This window comes from Sciurus vulgaris (genome assembly GCF_902686455.1).
Source record: "Sciurus vulgaris genome assembly, chromosome: 9".
NCBI lineage: Eukaryota > Metazoa > Chordata > Mammalia > Rodentia > Sciuridae > Sciurus > Sciurus vulgaris.
The window spans coordinates 113,606,356-113,627,516 of record NC_136469.1 but is presented as its reverse complement, the minus strand read 5'-3'; the positions used below and the strand labels follow the sequence as shown (position 1 = coordinate 113,627,516).

General features: G+C 35.4%; 1 protein-coding gene across 5 annotated transcripts in view; it reads right to left on the bottom strand.

Annotated features, from left to right (window-relative positions):
* The window catches only part of PDS5A (PDS5 cohesin associated factor A), a 142,941-nt gene that overhangs the window by 97,901 nt on the left and 23,879 nt on the right, over nt 1-21,161 (bottom strand). The window contains exon 2 of one of the 5 annotated variants that reach the window (XM_079152788.1): nt 2,381-2,561. The exons of the other annotated variants lie outside the window; for them this stretch is intronic. The gene's annotated coding sequence lies outside the window, so the exon portion shown is untranslated. The remainder of the gene's footprint in view (nt 1-2,380; nt 2,562-21,161) is intronic. 5 annotated transcript variants of the gene reach the window in all.

The following is a 21,161-nucleotide window of genomic DNA, read 5'->3' as shown; positions in this document are numbered from 1 at the left end:
GGAGGAAGAAGCTTACGATTAGGGAGCAGAAGGACACACTGGACTTCTGGAGCTACTGATCATATTCTTCCTTTATTTATATGTTCACTTTATAGTTATTTGTTAAATTATACATGTTTTATGTACTTTTAACTATTTTTTTTAGTTGTAGATGGACATAATACCTTTATTTTTATGCAGTGCTGAGGACTGAACCCAGTGCTTTACATGTACTAGTCAAGTGCTCTACCATTAAGCTACAACTCCAGCCCCTTATGTACTTTTTTTTTTTGGTGGTGCTGGGGATTGAACCCAGGACCTTGTGCACGTTAGGCATGCACTCTAACAACTGAGCTATATCCCCTTATGTACTTTTTATTTCATTTCACATGGAAACAGAAAAGGGACCCACAGTAATGTATGTATGTGTACATAGTGAAATAGTTTGCTATTTTTAATCACAATACTTAATTTTTAAAGGTATGATATCATGTGACTTTTTAAATTTAATTTAATTTTTTCAAAAGGAGGTCTTGCTATTTTGCCCTGGCTGGTCTCAAATTTGCATTTTTGTTTTCTAAATATTTTTAGTTGTAGATAGACACAATAGTTTTATTTATTTTTATGAGGAGCTGAGGATTGAACCCAATGCCTCTTGTGCTAGACAATTGCTCTACCATTGAGCTACAACCCCAGTCCCTGGTCTCAAATTTGTGAGCTCAAGTGATCCTCCTACCTAAACCCCCTTGAGTAGCTGCGACTATAGGTATGAAGTACTATGTTCAATTCATGGTGTGATTTAAAAATAAAAATATCCTGTTTCAGAAACATATCCTGAAATAATAAAACCAAGGATTTGCTTTAGGACTTTATTATTTTCTCTACTTTTGTTTTTGCTTGAATTATCACATAACACAAAGTGGGAAAATTTTTTAAAAAATATTTTATATACGAGAAGAATCTTAAGAGTCCCTTTAAAGCAGTTATCTAAATGACTTTAGCTTAGATAAAGACTTTAAAAATGTCAAGTCTTTGATATTAAAATCAAGGGGAGTCATAAGGAGGACAGGATAGAAGGGGAGAGGGAGAAACTCAGACCTAGAGATATTAACTGAAGAAATATAATGAGTTAAATGCAGGTCTAACACAAAAACCTAAAAACCAGTGTATTAGATTACTTATCTTATACACTACCTTAACTTCTCATATGTTGAGAGAACACTCCTATTTTTCTTGTTGGCTTTAGTTTTCTTCATTTTTCCTCATATTTCACTTGCTTATTCTTTCTTTCCTGCACTAGACCTGTAAGTTCTGTGAAGGCGATTATCTTCAAAATATATTTATGGGCTAGGAGTGATTTAGCTTGGTAGTACAGTGCCTGCCTAGAGTGTATGAGGCCCTGGGTTTCAATCCTGGCACTGTCAAAAAAAAAAAAAAAAAAATGTATTCATCTGTTTAGTTCCAAGATTACGATTTGTTTAATGATAGGGGCTGTATTTTACATTTGCCTTACAAAGTAACACAAAAGTACATTCATATTTTCTGAAGGAATTCAATGTGTTAGCATGTTTTATGGCTCTAAATATCAGTGACAGAACAAGTCTGAGAACAGTAATATAAAATTCTCAGCAATTAATATAGATTTCAAGACTAAGTTCTATTAAGATAAAAAATATTAATAATTATTTCTTTTAATTCAATAAATTAATCTTTGGGGAAAACTCAATAATCTGTTTCCCTAATAAGCTAGCACAGACTGCTTGAAGATATAATTTGTTTTGAGACATATATATCTAATCAAGGTTAGCCTCATTATTTAAAGAGACAAATTATTTCATATCAAAATTGTGTAGTATAAAAAAGTTAGATGCTACACATGCTACTATTCTCCTCCTGAACTCCAAACACTAATTTATTTTAATGATCCATTTTTATGAGACCCAAACCATTTAATAAACATATACTAAAAAACTACTTATAACTGATCCCTGAAGATTTGTCCACTGGGTAAAAATATTTTAATCCATTTATTTTCATCTTCACAGTAAGTCACTACTTCTGGAAATAGTGGCACAGGCAGGTAACCCCAGCTACTCCAGAGTGGGATGTAAAAAGATATGCAAGTCTGAGGCCAGCCTGGGCAATTCAGTGAGACCCTGTATCAAAATTTTAAAAATAAAAAAAGCTGGGAATATAGCTCAGGGGTAGAGCACTTCTGGGGTCAATGCCCAGGACCAAAACAAAACAAAACAGTAACAAAAAGCCTACTACTAGCAGGATTCTAAAAGAACCTGAGGATGTAGGTCAGTGGTAGAGCAATTGCCTACTATGTCTGCTGCCCTGGGTTCCATCTCCAACACTGTAAAAAACAAAAACAAAAGCTGGGTGTTGTCGTGCTCACCTATAATCCATAGTCCTAGTACTTGGGAGACTGAGGCAGGAGGATATGGAGGTCAAAGTCAGCCTCAGCAATTTAGCAAGGCCTTCTGCAACTCAGTGAGACCCTCTCTCTAAATAAAATACAAAAAAGGACTGCAGATGTGGCTCAATGGTTAAGTGCCCCTGGGTTCAATGGCTGGTACCTTAAAAAAAAAAAAAAAAAAAAAAAAGAGAGAGAGAGAGACAGTAAAGTTGTTTTTAGCCTCAAGGGAAATCTACCAGATTCTAAAATATTATGAGTAGCCTTAAAGATAAATAGTCACTTGCATTGAGGCTTCAGAGACAATGACTTGGTTTTAACATAACCATACAAGTTCTCCAACCTTGGGATGTTTGTGAGGTAGAAGGACAAAATTAATGATGATAATACTATAAATAATTCGACACTTTGACCCCATATAATCAAGAAAGTTCCCAGTACAGAAAAATCTATTTTTTAACGTCAGTTAATTATTTATAATAGCGCTATATAGCCAACATGTATTGAGTTCTTCCTATGTTCCTGGCATGTTTCAAGTAATATAAATATACCATTAACTCATCTAACACGATGGTTCCCTGTGGGAAGCATCAGCATCACCAATGTAGTTGTCATCATTATTTTGAGACTTCATCTTACTAAATTCCCATGCTAGTCTCAAATCTGCAATACTTCTGCCTTAGGTTCCCTAATTGCTAGTACAGGACAGAAAAAAAGTTTTTTTTTTTTTTTCTTTCTCTTTCTTAAAATTTTCAAGCAGCAGTTTTGCTATGTTACCCAGGTTGGCCTTGAACTCCTGAGTTCAAGAAATTCTCCTGCCTCAGCCTCTGGAGCAGCTGGACTACAGACATTCTACCACAACTGGTGGAGGTATTATTATTAACAGTCTCTTTCAACAGAGGAAACTGAGGCTAAATAGCTTCCCAAGGGTACAAAACCCCAAATCTAGGCAGTATAGCTGATCATTCCAATTATATATCTTTTATCACTTTCATCTATATAGGTTTTTTGGTTTTTTTTTGTGGTACTGGGGATCGAACTCAGGGCCTTATGCTTGCGAGGCAAGCACTCTACCAGCTGAGTTATCTCCCCAGCCCCTAATTTCATCTATATATTACATACAGTATAGTGGGAGAAGGAACCAAAAATGACTAAAGGAAAATAAAATATATAATATTTTACACTATATAAACTGTACTATGTCATAGTGCTTCTAACTAAGTGGTTATGTTCCCAATTCAACTCAAAAAGTCTATTTTTCTTACAATTTAGTTAGATAAATAGCTAGAGAATTTAGATGGGATACCTTGCAGCTTAATAGATTTTCTCCTTTTTCTCTGCCTTCCTTTGCTTCTTTCTTTCTTTCTTCCATTCACATATTCATTCATTCATTTGTTCATTCAGGTGCTAAGGATGAACCCGTTACCCATGCACGCTAAGCAAGCACTTTACCATTGAACTAAATCCTGGGACCTAGATTTAACATATGAATTTAACTTCTAGTTTACCTTTTCCTCATTTGCTTCCTATTGTAAGGATTGATCTTCAAAGTCTTTTTGCTCAAAAATGAAATGAAATGCAGCATTTTTAAGTTAAGAGGATTAAGAGTTGGATAGAAGAAGGAAAAGTGAGGTTCAAACAAAGTTTGTATATGTGGAAAAAGACAGATGAAAGTAATTATGATATAAGCAGTGAGTGCCAGAGGAAAATCACTAATAAATACAGGGAAATTCCCTAGGAGCAAGATGAAAAGGGGGTGGTGTGAAAAAGCACACAGTGGCAGAGAAGCAGAAGTGAACAAAAGGCTCCCTATATCAGACCAAAAATACTATCATCCAGAACTTGATGGCAGCTAAAGAAAGGGAAAATAAAAGCTGGTTCTTTGAACAAAGATTGACAAAATTGTCAACTTTTAGCTACATTAACCAAGGGGAAAAAAAAAGCTAAATTACTAGATTCAGAAATGAAAGAGGAGGGGCTGGGGTTGTGGCTCAGTGGTAGAGCACTCGCCTAGCATGCGTGAGGATTCAATCCTCAGCACCACATAAATATCAAATAAAGGTGTGTCCACGTACAACCAAAAAAAGAGAAGAAATTTAAAAAGAAAAGAAATGAAAGAGGAGACATTATTGACTTCATGGAAAAAAAAATCTTAAAGGAATACTAAGAATAATTGTACTTCATCAAATTAGATAATTTAGATGAAATACATGAATTCCTAGAAAGACACAAACTACTAAAACTGACTCAAGACTAACAGAAAATATGAGCAAATTTACCTATAACCAAAGGAAGAAATTCAAAAGCTAAATTACTAGATTAGCAATCAAAAACCTATGCACAAAGAAAAGCTCTGGCCCACATGCCTTTGCTGATGAACTTTAGAGGGCATTTAATACAAATTCACTCTTCAAAAAAATGGAAAAAAAACTCTTCAATCATTTTATGGGGTATTCAAATCATTTTGTCTGATTTTGATAAAATCACAAGATAACTACAGATAAATATCTCTTACGAATATAGACGCAAAAACCTTCAAGAAAATTCTCGCAAACCAAATTAGGAACATATTACATGCCAGGAATGCAAGGTTAGTTAAATATCTGAAAATCAATTAATGTAATATAGAAATAGTAAATTCAAAATTATGCAAAGATGCAGAAAAAGTATTTCACAAAATCCAATGTACTTGAATGATAAAGAAAAAAATACTGAAAAACTACAAGTAACCAGGTGTGGTGGTGCACACCTGAAATCCCAGTGTTCAGGACAATGAGGCAGGAGGATCGCAAGTTTGAGGCCAGACTTAGCAATTTAGCAAGACCCTCTCTCAAAATAAAAATAAAAAAGACTGGAGATGTAGCTCAGTGATAAAATACCCCAGGCAGGTTCAATCCTCAAGACAAATAAAAAATTATGAATACAAGGAAATGATAAAGGTTTTTAATGAAAAATTCACAGTCTCACTGTTCTTACCACTTTTATTTAGCATTATATTGAAGGACAGGCAAGATAAATAAATAAATAAAAGGAATCTAGATTGGAAAAGGGAAAGAAAATTATTGGTACAGAGCACGATCTTGCACATAGAAACTCCTAAGGAACCTACTAAAAAACTACTAGAGTCACCAGAAAACTTCTAGAATGCATAAATAAATTCAGCAAAGTAGCAGGATATAAAATCTATATCCATAGATCGAATGCATTTCTATAAATAAGCAACGAATCCACTGCAAGAGAAATTAGGAAAACTACCCCATTTATAATAGCCTCAACAAAAATGAAAGAAGTGAGAAGACCTTTACAATGAAAATTAAAGAACACCAAAGAAAGAAATTGAAGACCTTAGAAGATGGAAAGACCTCATGCTCTTGGATAAGCAGAATTAATATTGTCAAAATGGCAAATACTACCAAAAGTATTATACAGATTTAATGCAATTCCTATTAAAATCCCAATGACATCCTTCACAGAAATAGAAAAAGCAATCATGAAATTCATTTGCAAAAATTAGAGACCCAGAATAGCCAAGGCAATCTTTAGCAACAAGAGTGAGGCAGGAGGCATCACACTGCCAGACCTTATACTATACTACACATCAATAGTTACAAAAAAAGCATAGTACTGACATCAAAACAGACATGTAGACCAATGGTACAAAATAGAAGACACAGAGACAAACGTACATAAATTCAGTTATTTCATACTAGACAAAGGTGCCAAAAATATACACCGGAGAAAAGATAGCCAAAATGGTGCTGGGAAAATTGGAAATCCATATGTAACAAAATGAAATTAAACCTCTATCACTCACCCTGCACAAAAATGAACTCAAATTGTATCAAAGACTTAAGCACTAGAACCAGGGACCCTGCACCAAATAGAAGAAAAAGTAGGCCCAAATCTCTACCATGTCTGATTAGGAACTGATTTTCTTAAAAAGACTCCTAAAGCACAAGAAGTAAAATTAAGAATCAATAAATGGTATGGATTCAAACTAAAATACTTCTTCTCAGCAAAGGAAACAATAATGTGAAGAAATAGCATAAAGAATGGGAAAAAAGGGGCTGGGGAGATAGCTCAGTTGGTAGAGTGCTTGCCTTGTAAGCACAAGGCCCTGGGTTCAATCCTCAGCACCCAAAAAAAAAAAAAAAAAAAAAAAGGAAAAAAATCTTTATCACACACACCCTCAGATAAAGCATTAATCTCCAGGATATATGAAGAACTCAAAACACTTAACACCAAAAAACAAATAATCAATAAATGGGCTAAGGAACTGAACAGACACTTCACAGAAGAAATACAATTGACCAACATACATATGAAAAAATGTTTATCATCTCTTGCAACTAGAGAAATGCAAATCAAAACTGCTCTAAGATTTCATCTCACTCCAGTCAGAATGGCAATTATAAAATATGAGCAATCATAAGTGTTGGCAAGGATGTGGCGGGGGAGTACACTCACACATTGCTGGTGGGGGCTGCAGACTGGTGCAGCCACTGTTTAAAACAGTATGGAGATTCCTCAGAAAACTTGGAATGGAACCACCATTTGAACCAGCTATCCCACTCCTCAGTTGATACCCAAAGGACTTAAAATCAGCATACTATAGTGACCCAGCCACATCAATGTTTATAGCAGCTCAATTCATAGTAGTTAAGCAAGCTATGGAACCAACCTAGATGCCCTTCAACAGATGAAAGGATAAAGAAAATAAAGTACATATACACAATGGAATACTACTCAACCTTAAAGAAGAAAGAAATTATGGCATTTGGGGATAAATGGATGGAACTAGAGACTATCATGCTATGTGAAAAAAAGGCAATCCCCAAAATCTAAAGATTGAAATGTTTTCTCTGATAAGCAGATGCTGATCCATAGTGGGGTGTGGGTAGGGAAGAATGAAGGAACTTTGGATTATGCATAAGGGAGTGAGGGGAGCGAAGGGGTGGTAGGGATGAGAAGGATGGTAGAATGAGACAGACATTATTACCCTATATACATGTATGAAGAAAAATTTAAAGAAAAAAATTTTAAAAACTATTAAATAATTTTTGCAAAATTACAATATTCCAGATCATTATATAATACAAAAATCATTTGTATTTCTACATACTTGAAACAAATAATCTGAAAAGGAAGTAAAGAGAACAGTTCTACTGCCAAATACAGTGCTATACCCCTGTAATCCTAGTGGCTCCGGAGGCTGAAGCAGGAGGATCCTGAATTCAAAGCCAGCCTCAGCAACTTAGCAAGGCCCTAAACAACTCAGGAAGACATTGTATATAAACAAAATATAAAAAAGGGCATCTAGGTTGGTTCCATAGCTTGCTTAACTACTATGAATTGAGCTGCTATAAACATTGATGTGGCTGGGTCACTATAGTATGCTGATTTTAAGTCCTTTGGGTATCAACTGAGGAGTGGGATAGCTGGTTCAAATGGTGGTTCCATTCCAAGTTTTCTGAGGAATCTCCATACTGTTTTAAACAGTGGCTGCACCAGTCTGCAGCCCCCACCAGCAATGTGTGAGTGTACTCCCCCGCCACATCCTTGCCAACACTTATGATTGCTCATATTTTATAATTGCCATTCTGACTGGAGTGAGATGAAATCTTAGAGCAGTTTTGATTTGCATTTCTCTAGTTGCAAGAGATGATGAACATTTTTTCATATATACGTTAGTCAATTGTATTTCTTCTTCTGTGAAGTGTCTGTTCAGTTCCTTAGCCCATTTATTGATTGGGTTATTTGTTTTTTTGGTGTTAAGTGTTTTGAGTTCTTTATATATCCTGGAGATCAATGCTTTATCTGAGGGTGTGTGTGGTAAAGATTTTTTTTCCCATTCTTTATGCTATTTCTTCACGTTATTGTTTCCATTGCTGAGAAGGTATGGTGGGTTTTAAAAAATTTTTTTGAGGTGATAAAGCTGTTCTATAATTGACTGTGGAAATAGTTACAAATATCTGTGAATATACTAAAAATGACCACATACTTAAAATGAGCATACTATATAATATCTAAATTATATTTCAATAAAGTTATTTTTAAAGATAAAATATAGATGAATAAGTATGAACTGGAGATCTTCTATAGTCCTTGTAATTTTCATAAAATTCTTCTTCTAAATGTTAAAGTTGCTTTTAAGGTAATGAAAAAGACCAAATTGGTAAGAACACATTTTATAAACCATCTTTCAATACAAGGGATAACTGTCCTAGACAATGAAAGCAAAATAAGAAAACTAAGCTAACCATGGTCTTTCCTATATAACCATTAGAGATTGACATCAATGGCACATATCACTCATTCCAACATTTTTTTTTCTTCTTTTCTTCAGTGCTGGGGATGGAACAAAGGGCTTTGAGAATAGTAGATATCACTCTCTCACTGAGCTATAGACCATTTTAACAAATTATAGGCAAAACAGGGATGCAAAAACACATTCACCTAGGGAATCTGAGGGAGACTATAAAAGTTCAAAGACAGGATAATCCTCTGGCAAAGCAGCATGCATTTATTTGATAAAAAGATAAAGACACAGGGAATTTCAGTATCATAAGACCACAAAATCAAGACCTGTGGGGGAAAAAATAAACATTAGCTTGTAGTGTATGTAGAACATAGCCCTCAATTATGAGTATGAAGGAGAAGGAAGAGGAGTGAGAAAGATAAAGAAGGTAGGGAGTGGGAGGGGAAAAAAGAAAAGAAAAAAATGTGAATGTCAGGAAAGAGACTATATACAGGTAATGTTTTTAGTACGTAAAAGATCTAGGATTTAGACACAAATTTTCAGGTTCTAAATTCAGAGTTCTCAAACTAAAACTTACAATCCACTTTAGATCAAAGATCCAATTAACATCCTGGCTTTACAGTTCCTCATTCATAGAATGACCATTATGCCCAAATGTGCTATAGACAGACTTAAATTCATACCTGTGGTCTCAAGTCTCAGCATTATTATTAAAAGCATCTCTCATTTATTTACTTCATCATTTTTTTGTTGTTAACCTACTTGAGACACACCTGGAACTTCCTCATTCAGAAATTTTTTTCTTCCCCTTCTCTCCCCACTACTGGGGATTGAACCTAGGTGGACTCTACCACAGAGTTACACCCTCAGCCCTTTTTTTTTATTTTTTATTTTGGGACAGAGTCTCACTACATTGCTATGTCTGGGCTCTAACCAGCAACCCTCCTGTCTTGGCCTCCCAAGTAGCTAGGATTACAGGGGTACACTATCATGCCTGACTTAGAAACCATTTTACCTCCAGAATCCTTAGCCACAAAATCATCTTTTTATAACAAAATATCTTTCAACTCTCTTGTATTCCTTTATCCTCGCTGAATCTACATTTTTGCCTTCAATATGGATTCTAAATCTTCAGTCATATTGTATTGTTCCCTCCTACCTTACTTATCTATTGGTTTATAGCTAAAATGTAGGCATTTTAGTCACACTCTAACAATACCATATATACTACCATCCAGAACTCTGTAATTATTGATTTTCAATCTCCAACAGTTTCTATTGGCTGAATCCAACACGCCAGCAATGTGAAGAACTGTGTAGTGACAATATTCGCAACACAAAAGGACACAAACTAAGTTCTGGATTTATTCAGACCATGGGTGTGGGTTCTAGTCTGTCTCTTCAAGGAGAGGTGACCTAAATAAATTACTTAGTCTTTCTATGGCTGTAAAACAAAGACAGATATACAACCTTTTGAGATGGTGATATTTACAGATAACAGATACATTTGTGTCTGATCAACTGTCTGACTCACATGGGTCTTTTGATAAATAAAAATTACCATACATTGTCAGTTCTGTATGTTACTGTTAATTGAACTCAGGGGCTCACACCCATAGCAATCTACCACTGAGCTATATCTCCCATACTTTATCAAAATCTAAAGTGTACATTTTAACATCTATGAAATTGGGATGCATCTCAAAATTAATGGTCTTACCATATAAGACAGAAGGAACTCTAAGAAAATTGGTTTTGGCTGCACTTACACAAACTTGATTTTTAGGAATAAACCAATTATATCATTTTTATTCCCCTTTACATGTTAAATGATATGAAAATGTTTTTTGTCTAATAAATAGGTTTTCAACAGGAGCTCTTTCCACAAATATAAAAAAAAAAAAATAATAACAAATATAGACATTTTCTTAGGGTTAAAACTCACCCAGAATTTAACTGATGGTAGGCCCATGTCCTAGGAATTCTTTGGTCTATCAATCCTATCACTAACATCTAGCTTGACAGTACGGTGGAATGGCTTACTGTTACTGTATCACTTCAGAGGTAATTCCCTGAAAGGATGAGGCTCTATGTTTATAGGATATAACATAAACTCTCAACTAGTGCCCAATAAACTGTGATACTTCTCCCACTGAACATGGGTCGGAAACCAAAGAACAGAAATTAGAGTGTCTACCTTTACACTAATATACCTAATATCCTACTCAAAGTAGATGTTTCTTCCATCCCCAAATTTAGGTCAGCTGTTATACAGGTTTTGGTTTTCATTAGAGGAATGCTTCTACCACCTGTCACAACGATTCCAAAAATTCAAATTGAGATTGTTACCTAATCATTGCCACTTAATGCCAGAGTTGAAGGAGGGTTTTATAGTAATGGTTGGGTTGAATGATCCCAACTACTATGGAAAACTAGGTTGCTGTTATGAAATAGGGGCAGAAGAAATATGTATGGAACTCAGCAGATGGTCTAGACACTTTTTCTCAAATCATCAGTTTGTTAAGAACCAGTTGAGGTTTTAAAAAAGTTCCAACACATTTGTAAAATACAAAAAATGCACTTAAGACACTGCAGCAATGGTAAAATGCCTATAAATATTTTTGTTTGCTCTCAATTTCTTCAGTTATCCTGTTGTGAACTGATACAACACTCTCAATAACTAAGGCAAACTATGTAATATTAAAAGCTCACAGGAAACTATAGGGTCCTAATAAAGTCAGGATTCCTTAGGAATAAAGTTTCAGGACTACCTAGCCAAGTTAAAAATAAAGCAATCCTGATTAGCTCCAGATGAAGTACTAAGTGAAGAAAAAAAAAAAAAAAAAAAACAAACAAAAAAAAACCCCACAGGTTGTAGAAGGAAGTCAAAGCCCTACGAAGAGTACAAAAATGAGGGCTAGGCTAAGCAATTTCATTATCCCTGTTTATGAACATCTAGGTGTGGTATACTAATTGATTTTTTCTTCCCTCCTTATTTTTAGTTGTAGATGGACTACTTTTATTTTATTTTTGTGGTGCTGAGGATCAAACCCAATGCCTCACATGTGCTAGGCAAGTGCTCTACCACTGAGCTATAACCCCAGTCCATTCTTCACTGAGCTATAACCCCAGTCCATTCTTCCCTCCTCTTTTTATCTAATTAGTAAACATAAAGATTATTGGTAGTAGTTTCTAATTTATACGTTTAGTTTAAACCAGGGGTTGGTGAACTTCTATAAAGGACAATAAAGTAAATGTTTTAAGCTATGCAGGCCACAAGGCCTCTGTCATAATTACTTAACTACTATAATGGCATAATAGCATCCACAAACAATATATAAATGAATGGCTATGGCTGTGTTCAAATAATTATCAGGGAACCAGGCACAGTGGTGAGTACATGTAATATCAGCTACCTGGGAGGCTGAGGCAGGAAGATCCCATCCGAGGCCAGTCTGTGCAACTTTGCAAGTCTCTCTCAAAATAAAATAAAAATGGGTTAGGGAGATAGCTCAGTGGCAGAATGCTTGCTTAGTATGTGCAAGATCTTGGGTGTAATCCCTGGTACTGGAAAACAAACAAAAAATAAGAGGTAAGAGAACCTGCCTTGCATATCTGAGGCTATGGGTTCATTCACATACACACACACACAAATTTACTCCCAACCACTGAAATCTGAATTCCATAATTCAGTAATTTTCATGTATCATGGAATATTTTTCTCTCAACCACTTATTAAAGTAAAAACACTTTTGTATTCCAAACTTATACAAACAGGTAGCAGACCATATTTGGCACATGGATCAGTTTGTTAACCTCTGAGTTAGACAGAATGTTTTAACTAAATGAATGATTAATATCACCCTGAGTTAGATATGTTGTAGGTTAGAAGTTAGACACTGTCACTATTGACACCATCTGAAAAGAGGTGAGAGCTTCTTCATTTTTAGAAAGATTAATTTGGGCTCAGGGCATATCTCAGTGGTAGAGAACTTGCCTAGCAAGCCTGAGATCCTGGGTTCAATCCCCAGCACTATAAAAGAAAAGGTGAAAAAAGGATAATTGCACCTAATTAGGTGAAAACATAAAATTCTTATTCAAGTATCAGTAGACCAGTATACTAATTATTTACATAGCTCTCTCAACTCCAAATCGACCTTTCTATGTTCTACTCAATGATGCAGACACTGGGATTCTGCAAAAGGCATTTCCCAGACTTCTTTGGGAGCTAGCTTCCTATTACATTCTTCAATAGGAACCAGAGAAATTAGGAGGAAAAGGAAAGAGAGACTTCCACCTTGTTTTGCTATTCTTGCTCACATCACTCCAGAAGTGTTCAGCTTCATCACCATTCAAAACCCTTAATTACTACTATTTGTTAGTATTTTTAAAAGCCACGTGATTTTGGAAAGTAATTTTTTTACAGACTTGTTAATGTTTCTCAAGGTGTAACTATAAGGTAAAATAACATTTTAAATGTGAAACGTATGCTACAATCAAGTCCTGGGCTTGAGAATGTAGCTCAGGAGTACAGTACTTATCTAGTATGCTCAAATCCTTGGGTTGGATTCTCACTGCCACAAGAAAATTAAAATACCACAATCAAGTAATTTCAATAACTAACCTTGTTTCAATCACAAACATTGTTGAGCTCATTCCTGTGCTATCAATAAGAAGTTAGATTTTCATTCCTAGTTTAAACCACAATTCCCAGAAATATTTTTAGGACCTCAATGCAGAAGCACAAGAAATTTCCATATTTCTAAGCCCACTGCACACAGTGCAACTGAGGAGCTTCCATTTTATCCTTCAAGTGGAAGCTATTAATATGCAATGTAATGGCATGCTAAAAGGCAATCAGGTAAAGAATCTAATTCTATAAATGTTTTCCAAGCAATGAATATGCTCAATTACAATCATATGCCTATGGACTGATTACAATATTTGAGAATATCTGTGTGAAATTTTTTTTTTTTTTTCAAATGAAATACACAAAATCTCATTATGGAGCAGCAAAAAACACTAACTTTGAACCCCAACTAAACGAAACATTATTTCCACTCCAAGAGAATTCCATTCTCATTACTAGAAAAATTCCATTCTCTTTACAGAAAAAATAATGTACTGTTTTGAAATTTACTGCCCCCCCAAATAATTGGTGAAAAGTTGTTCTCTCTTATTACATTAAGTGCCTACACAGCATACCCTTGACCCAAAAAACATAAAATATTTACTATTTGTCCTTTTATAGAATGTCTGCCAAACCCTGGTATGTACCCAAGATAAATGAGCCCTTACCTCTAATCAAGAACACATACTGTTCACAGCAGTGTTATTAATAAAGCAAAAAAAAAAAACAAAAACAAAAAAAAAAAACCTACTAACTCACATAGTAACAGAATTGTGGATAAATCTCAATATGTTCAAATGAAAAAAAATTACTGTAATCAGTACTAATATGGATGAATCTCAGACATAACATTCAGCAAACAGGCCTACCATAAAAGACTATACACAGTCTCCATTTATATGAAGTTTGAAGACAAAACACACAGAGGATCAGAAGAATATCTGTTATTTGCAGGAAAGGGACACAAAGCAATTGGCTGGGTGCCAGAAACATTCTACATCTTAATCTGGATAGCACTACGAGTATAAAGAGTATTTCACTTAAAGTGTATGCTCTTTACTATATGTAAATTATGTATTTTTTTAAAAAAGGGGGTGGGGAACCAGTCTGTGTCACATTTCTCCCAAGTCCCTGGGGGAAAATACAGCTTTACAGTGGAAAATCAGGCTGTTATCTGTCACTGAAGATGACAGAAGAAAACGTCTTAAAACTTGAAAATAAATCAAAATGACCAAATATGAAGAACTGAGAAAGACAAGACTGTGGAAAAACAAAGAGTCCAGTGAATTGAGGGACAATGAAAAAAAAAATTTAAAACTATCACATGTGTTATTAGATCCTACAAAGAAAGAGAAGAGGTAGGGGTGGGGACTTGAGGATATCATCACCAAAAAAGTTCCAATTTGGTAAAAGACAAATTTTCAAATCCATGGAGCTCAATAAACTCAAATAACACACATATGGGGGAAACGCATACCTAGGCACATCATAGCGACACTGCTGAAAAATCAAATAAAAAGAAATACATTGAAAGTAACTAGAGAAAAACAACACATTACATACAAGAGAACAAAAATACGTATAACCAATGTATGACTTCTCATTGCAAACTGCTGGAAAGTCAGTGGACGAGTGTCTTTATAGCTCTGAAATTGTCAATTAAGAAGCTTATATACTATTTTTAAAAATGCTAAAAGAGTTCTTCAGGCTGAGTGAATATTACCAGGTGAAATATCTGATGTTTAGGAAAGGTTAAAAGCCACAAAAGTGTTTTAGTGAAAAGCTACTTTGCTGTTTAATGTGAGGTTTACCATTTATGTAGGTATTATTCGTATAAAAACTAAAGTGTAAAGGTCGGGGGTAAATGAATTCATATTAGTGAAAGAATCTTAAATTTTATATGAATAGTACAAAAATAACAATGAGCGTGAAAGTTTAAAAGACAGGTATTGCAATGCCTAATGCAAACACAGACACATGCACACATATACACAGCAGAAGGGTATACCTACAAAACCAATTGAAAATTAAAAATAGAAATTTAAAAAACGAGTAAATTAAGATAACAGAAGGTAGGTTAGGAAGAACAAAAGCAAAAATATAAGACAAATAGAAAAAGTAAAAATGATAGGCATGAATCCAACCAACTAATATTAAATGTAAGTGAACTATACACTCCAATTTTAAGGCAAAGATGGTCAAAATGTATGAAAAATTAAAAATGGAAAGAAAAGCATGACCCAATTATATGCTTGATTTGTTTTAAAGACACATATAGTTTGAAAATACCATGTAAAGAAAAACATGTAAAGCAGACAGACACTATAAAAAGTTTGATGTCTGCAGTTTAGAAATCAGGAACATTACACAGTGTAAAGGGGCCAATTTATTGGGAAGATTTAACAAACATAGATGCTTTGCCCTTAATAAGAGTTTCAAAATAAATGAAATAAAAATTCACAGAATTAAACAGAGAAACAGACAATTCCACAATCACCCCTTCTCAACAAAAAAGCTATAACAAAATCAGTAAAGATAACATCTCAATCTTCCAACCTAAATGACACAAACTGACTCAGGACACTACTCAAAAAGCAGTAAAATACACATTTTTCTCAGTCACACATGTATGTTAACAAACAAGATAGGTCATATGCTGAGAAAAAAATCCCAAATCTTTTTATTTTTATTATAAATGTTAACTCATGATAATTGTATAAATTAATGGATTTCACAGTAACATTTCATGTTGTGATTATACCCACGATCCCTATTCACTCTTTCCCTTGGTCCCCTTTTTCTTCCCTAATAGTTCTTCTTCCATCTATATTTTTCATTTTTTCTCATGTCTACATATGAGGGAAAACATGTATACTTGTCATTCTATGTCAGACTTAATTCACTTAGCATAATGATCTACAGTTCCATCCATTTCCCTGCAAATAACATGTTTTCACTCTTCTTTATGTCTGAATAATATTCTATTGTGCATATATGGCACGGTTTCATCAACTGAGGCACCTAAGCTGATTCCACAAACTGGCTATTGTGAACAACGTTGAAATACAGAGGTATGAAGAAAAACAAATATTAATAGATTTCAAAGCTTATTAATAGATTTCAAAAAGACAAAGGAAGAGGAGATCCAAGATGGCGGACTAGAGGGAGACTGCGTTCTTGTTGCTCCATTACTTGGGTTTCAAGCAGAGGATATCTGTTTCTTTGAGGCAGTTTTTGCTGCTTACCGATCTCCTGCAATTTACCCCATTTGTCTACTGCTATCACCTGCAGTCTGCCAGCATATCGGCACCTTTTTCAGTGCAGATTGCTCACTGTCAGGCGCCTATCATCTGCCATTTACCTGCCTCTTACCTGTCCATAAACTGCATTTCACCTACCCATTACCCACCACCCAAGGTTCACCTCCCCATCATCCGACAGCAGTCAGCAAACTGACTGCAGATCGCCAGTGGAGCCCAGCTGCCTGCTGTTACCTGGAAGTTCACTGTCACAGTACCTGCAGGTTTGGTTACATGTGACTGTTGCCATTTTGAGACAATAGCCAGGACTTGTAGGACCTCTGGCCAGACTGACTGAGCTCCGTCTCCAGGATTCCTCAGCCTGACCGATCGATCACTCTCTGCCTCCGAGGACCTCACATTAACTGACTGCTCCCAAGCCACCAGGACCCCCAGACCGACTGCCTGACTGCGCCCTATCACCAGGACTTCCAGACCAACTGATCACACCCTGCGTCCACGATTCGGCAACCAGACCAACAATAACCCACCTCCAGGACCACCAGCCAACGACACCCACACCCCCGAACTGCAGCTCCCCATCTGCCAACACATTTGGAAGCAAGAGCAGCCAACTTGGATGATCCTAGAAGCCGTAACTCCTATCTTTAGGTGGGACAAATCCCATCCTGAGACACCTGCTGGAGACTTGAAGCTCATTGTCAGGTACCTCTCATACATCAGGCTACTGAAGACTGGGAGGTTTGAATACTATATGCCTGTTATAGTGCAGTTTCTTTTTTTCCTTATTGAACAATTTTAAGTTTTTATTTCTTTTCTCGCTCTCTTTCCTTTGGTTTACCTGTTCCCTCAGTCTCTTACTCCCTTTTCCCATGCTAACAACCAACTTCTTTTGATTACACTCTCACTCTTTCTATGATCTAGAACTTCTATATATTGTTTTCTTATCTCATTAACAGCTACATCCTACACCCCTCCATATCCTCTTTGTCTTCCATTAGAAACTGCAGACCTTCTTGCAAATCTATTTGTTACACTGAAGATAATAATTGAACTTATTCTGTTTATTATGACAACATTGTTAATGTCCTCATAGTGGGTATTTAGTTTCGGGTTGCATACTGTCTGAACTGGGAACTGCTAATATTGATCTCCCCCTTATAGAAAAGGTTTTAGAAACCTATAGGATCACTATAAGCCTATGGGGGGAAACTGCAAAACCCCAGATCTGCACTGCTAGAGGGGAAGATAAATGAACATGAAAAAACAAGGGAAGAAAATGATCTAAACAAACCCAGATTCTATATTAATAGAATCCAGTGACAGTATGGTAGAGAAATGTCAGAAAAGGACTTCAGATTATACATGATTAAGATGATTCATGAAGCAAAAAATGAGTTAAGAGAGCACATGCAGGCAATGAATGATCATAACAATAAGCAGTTGAAAGAAAGAGCAACTGCAGGAAGCAAAAGATCATTTCAACAAAGAGAGATTCTCCAAAAAAAAAAAAAAAAAAAAAAACAAAAAAAAAAAAAAAACCAAATGGAAATCCTTGAAATGAAGGAAACAATAAAACAAATAAAAAAAAAAATCAATGAAAAGCATCACCAATAGACTAGACCACTTGGAAGACAGAACTTCAGACAATGAAGACAAAATATCTAATCTTGAAAATAAAGTCGCGCAAAAAGAGAACATGGTAAGAAATCATGAACAGAATCTCCAAGAACTATGGGACATCATGAAAAGACCAAATTTAAGAATTATCGGGATTGAGGAAGGCACAGAGTTACAAACCAAAGGAATGAACAACATATTCAATGAAATAATAGCAGAAAATTTCCCAAGCCTGAAGAATGAAATGGAAAATCAGTTACAAAAGGCTTACAGAACACCAAATGCACAAAATCAGAACAGATCCACATGAAGGCACATTATAATGAAAATGCCTAACATACAAAATAAAGATAGGATTTTGAAGGCCAAGAGAGAAAAGCATCAGATTACATATAGGGGGAAACCAATACAGATAGCAGCAGATTTCTCAGCCCAGACTCTAAAAGCTAGAAGTGCCTGGAACAACATATTTCAAGCTCTGAAAGACATGTTTGCAAACCAAGAATCCTATACCCAGCAGCACTAACCTTCAGATTTGAAGAGGAAATAAAATCCTTCCATGACAAACAAAAGTTAAAAGAATTTACAAATAGAAAGCCTGCACTACAGAATGTTCTCAACAAAATATTCCATGAGGAGGAAATGAAAAACAACAATGGAGGTCAGCAAAGGGAGGAACTACCTTAGAGAAAAACCACTCAAAGGAAAAACCAAGCCAACTTAAAAACCAAAAATAAGCCAAATAACTGGGAATACAAATCATATCTCAATAATAAACCTGAACGTTAATGGCCTAAACTCATCAATCAAAAGACATAGACTGGAAGAATGGATTAAAAGGAAAGACCCAACAATATGCTGCCTGCAAGAGACTCATCTCATAGAAAAAGACATCCACAGACTAAAGGTGAAAGGATGGGAAAAAACCTACCATGGACACGACTCCATAAAAAAGTGGGGGTTTCCATCCTTATTTCAGATGAAGTGGACTTCAAGCCAAAGTTAGTGGAGATAAAGAAGGACATTCATACTGCTTAAGGGAACCATGAATCAGGAAGACCATGATTGCAAATATTTATGCCCCAAACAATGGTGCATCCCTGTACATCAAACAAATCCTTCTCAATTTCAGGAATCACATAGACCACAACACAATAATGCTGGGTGACTTTAACGCACCACTGTTACCACTAGATAGATCTTCCAACAAAATCCAACCAAAGAAACTATAGAACTCAATAACACAATCAATAACTTAGACTTAACAGACATATACAGAATATCCCATCCATCAACAAGCAAATTTGCTTTCTTCTCAGCAGCACATATTGAAAATAGATCATATGTTATGCCACAAAGCAGCCCTTAGGAAATGCAAAAAAAGACATACTGCCTTGTGTTCTATCAGATCGTAATGGAATGAGAGTAGAAATCAACGACAAAATAAAAAACAGAAATTACTCCAACACCTGGAGACTAAATAATATGCTATTGAATGAAACATGGATAACAGGGAACATCAGGGAGGAGATAAAAAAATTCTTAGACGTCAATGAGAACAATGATACAACATATCAAAATCTCTGGGACACTATGAAAGCAGTACTAAGAGGAAAATTCATTGCATGGAGCACATTCCAGAAAAGAATAAAAAGTCAACAACTAAATGACATAACACTACAGCTCAAAGTCCTAGAAAATGAAGAACAAAACACCACCAAAAGTAGTAGAACACAGGAAATAATTAAAATCAGAGCTGAAATCAATGAAATTGAAACAAAAGAAACAATTCAAAAAACGGACAAAACAAAAAGTGGTTCTATGGAAAAGTAAACAAAATGGACAAACCCTTAGCCACAATAACAAAGAAGGAGAAAGAAAACTCAAATTACTAGAATTTAAGATGAAAAAGGAAATATCATGACAGACACCACTGAAATACATAACACAATGAGAAGCTACTTCGAAAATCTGTATTTCAACAAAACAGAAAATACCGAAGACATCGACAAATTTCTGGAGACATATGCTCCTCCCAAACTGAACCAGGAGGACATACATAATTTAAACACATCAATATGAAGCAATGAAATAGAAGAAGGCATCAAAAGTCTACCAACCAAGAAAAGCCCAAGATCAGGCGGATTCTCAGTCGAGTTCTACAAGACAATCAAAGAAGAACTCATTCCAATACTTCTCAAAGTATTCCAGGAAATAGAAAAGGAGGGTACCCTACCAAACTCATTCTATGAAGCTAATATCATAGAACCTCATACCCAAACCAGGCAAAGACACATCAAGGAAAGAAAATTTTAGACCAATATCCTTGATGAATATAGATGCAAAGATCCTTAACAAAATCCTGGCAAATGTATTCAAAAACATATCAAGAAGATAGTGTGCCACGATCAAGAGGAGATCATCTGGGAATGCAAGGTTGGTTCAACATCGGTAAATCAATAAATGTAATCCATCATATCAATAGACTTAAGGATAAGAATCATAAGATAATTTCAATTGATGCAGAAAAAGTGTTCGACAAAATACAACACCCCTTCATGCTCTCAACACTAGAAAAAATAGGGATAGTAGGAACATACCTGAACACTGTAAAGGCTATTTATGTTAAGACAGCCAACATCATTCTTAATGGAGAAAAACCTGAAAGCATTCCCTTTAAAATGGGGAACAAGACAGGGATGCCCTTTCACTACTTCTATTCAACATCATCCTGGAAATACTAGCCAGAGCAATTAGACAGACTAAAGAAATTAAAGAGATACGAATAGGAAAAGAGGAACTCAAGCTGTCACTATTTGCTGATGACATGATTCTCTATTTAGAGTATCCAAAACTCCTCCAGAAAACTTCTAGACCTCATAAGTGAATTCAGCAAAATAGCAGGATATAAAATCAACACACATAAATCCAAAGCATTTTTATACGCAAGCGACAAAACAGCTGAAAGGGAAATGAGGAAAACAACTCCGTTCA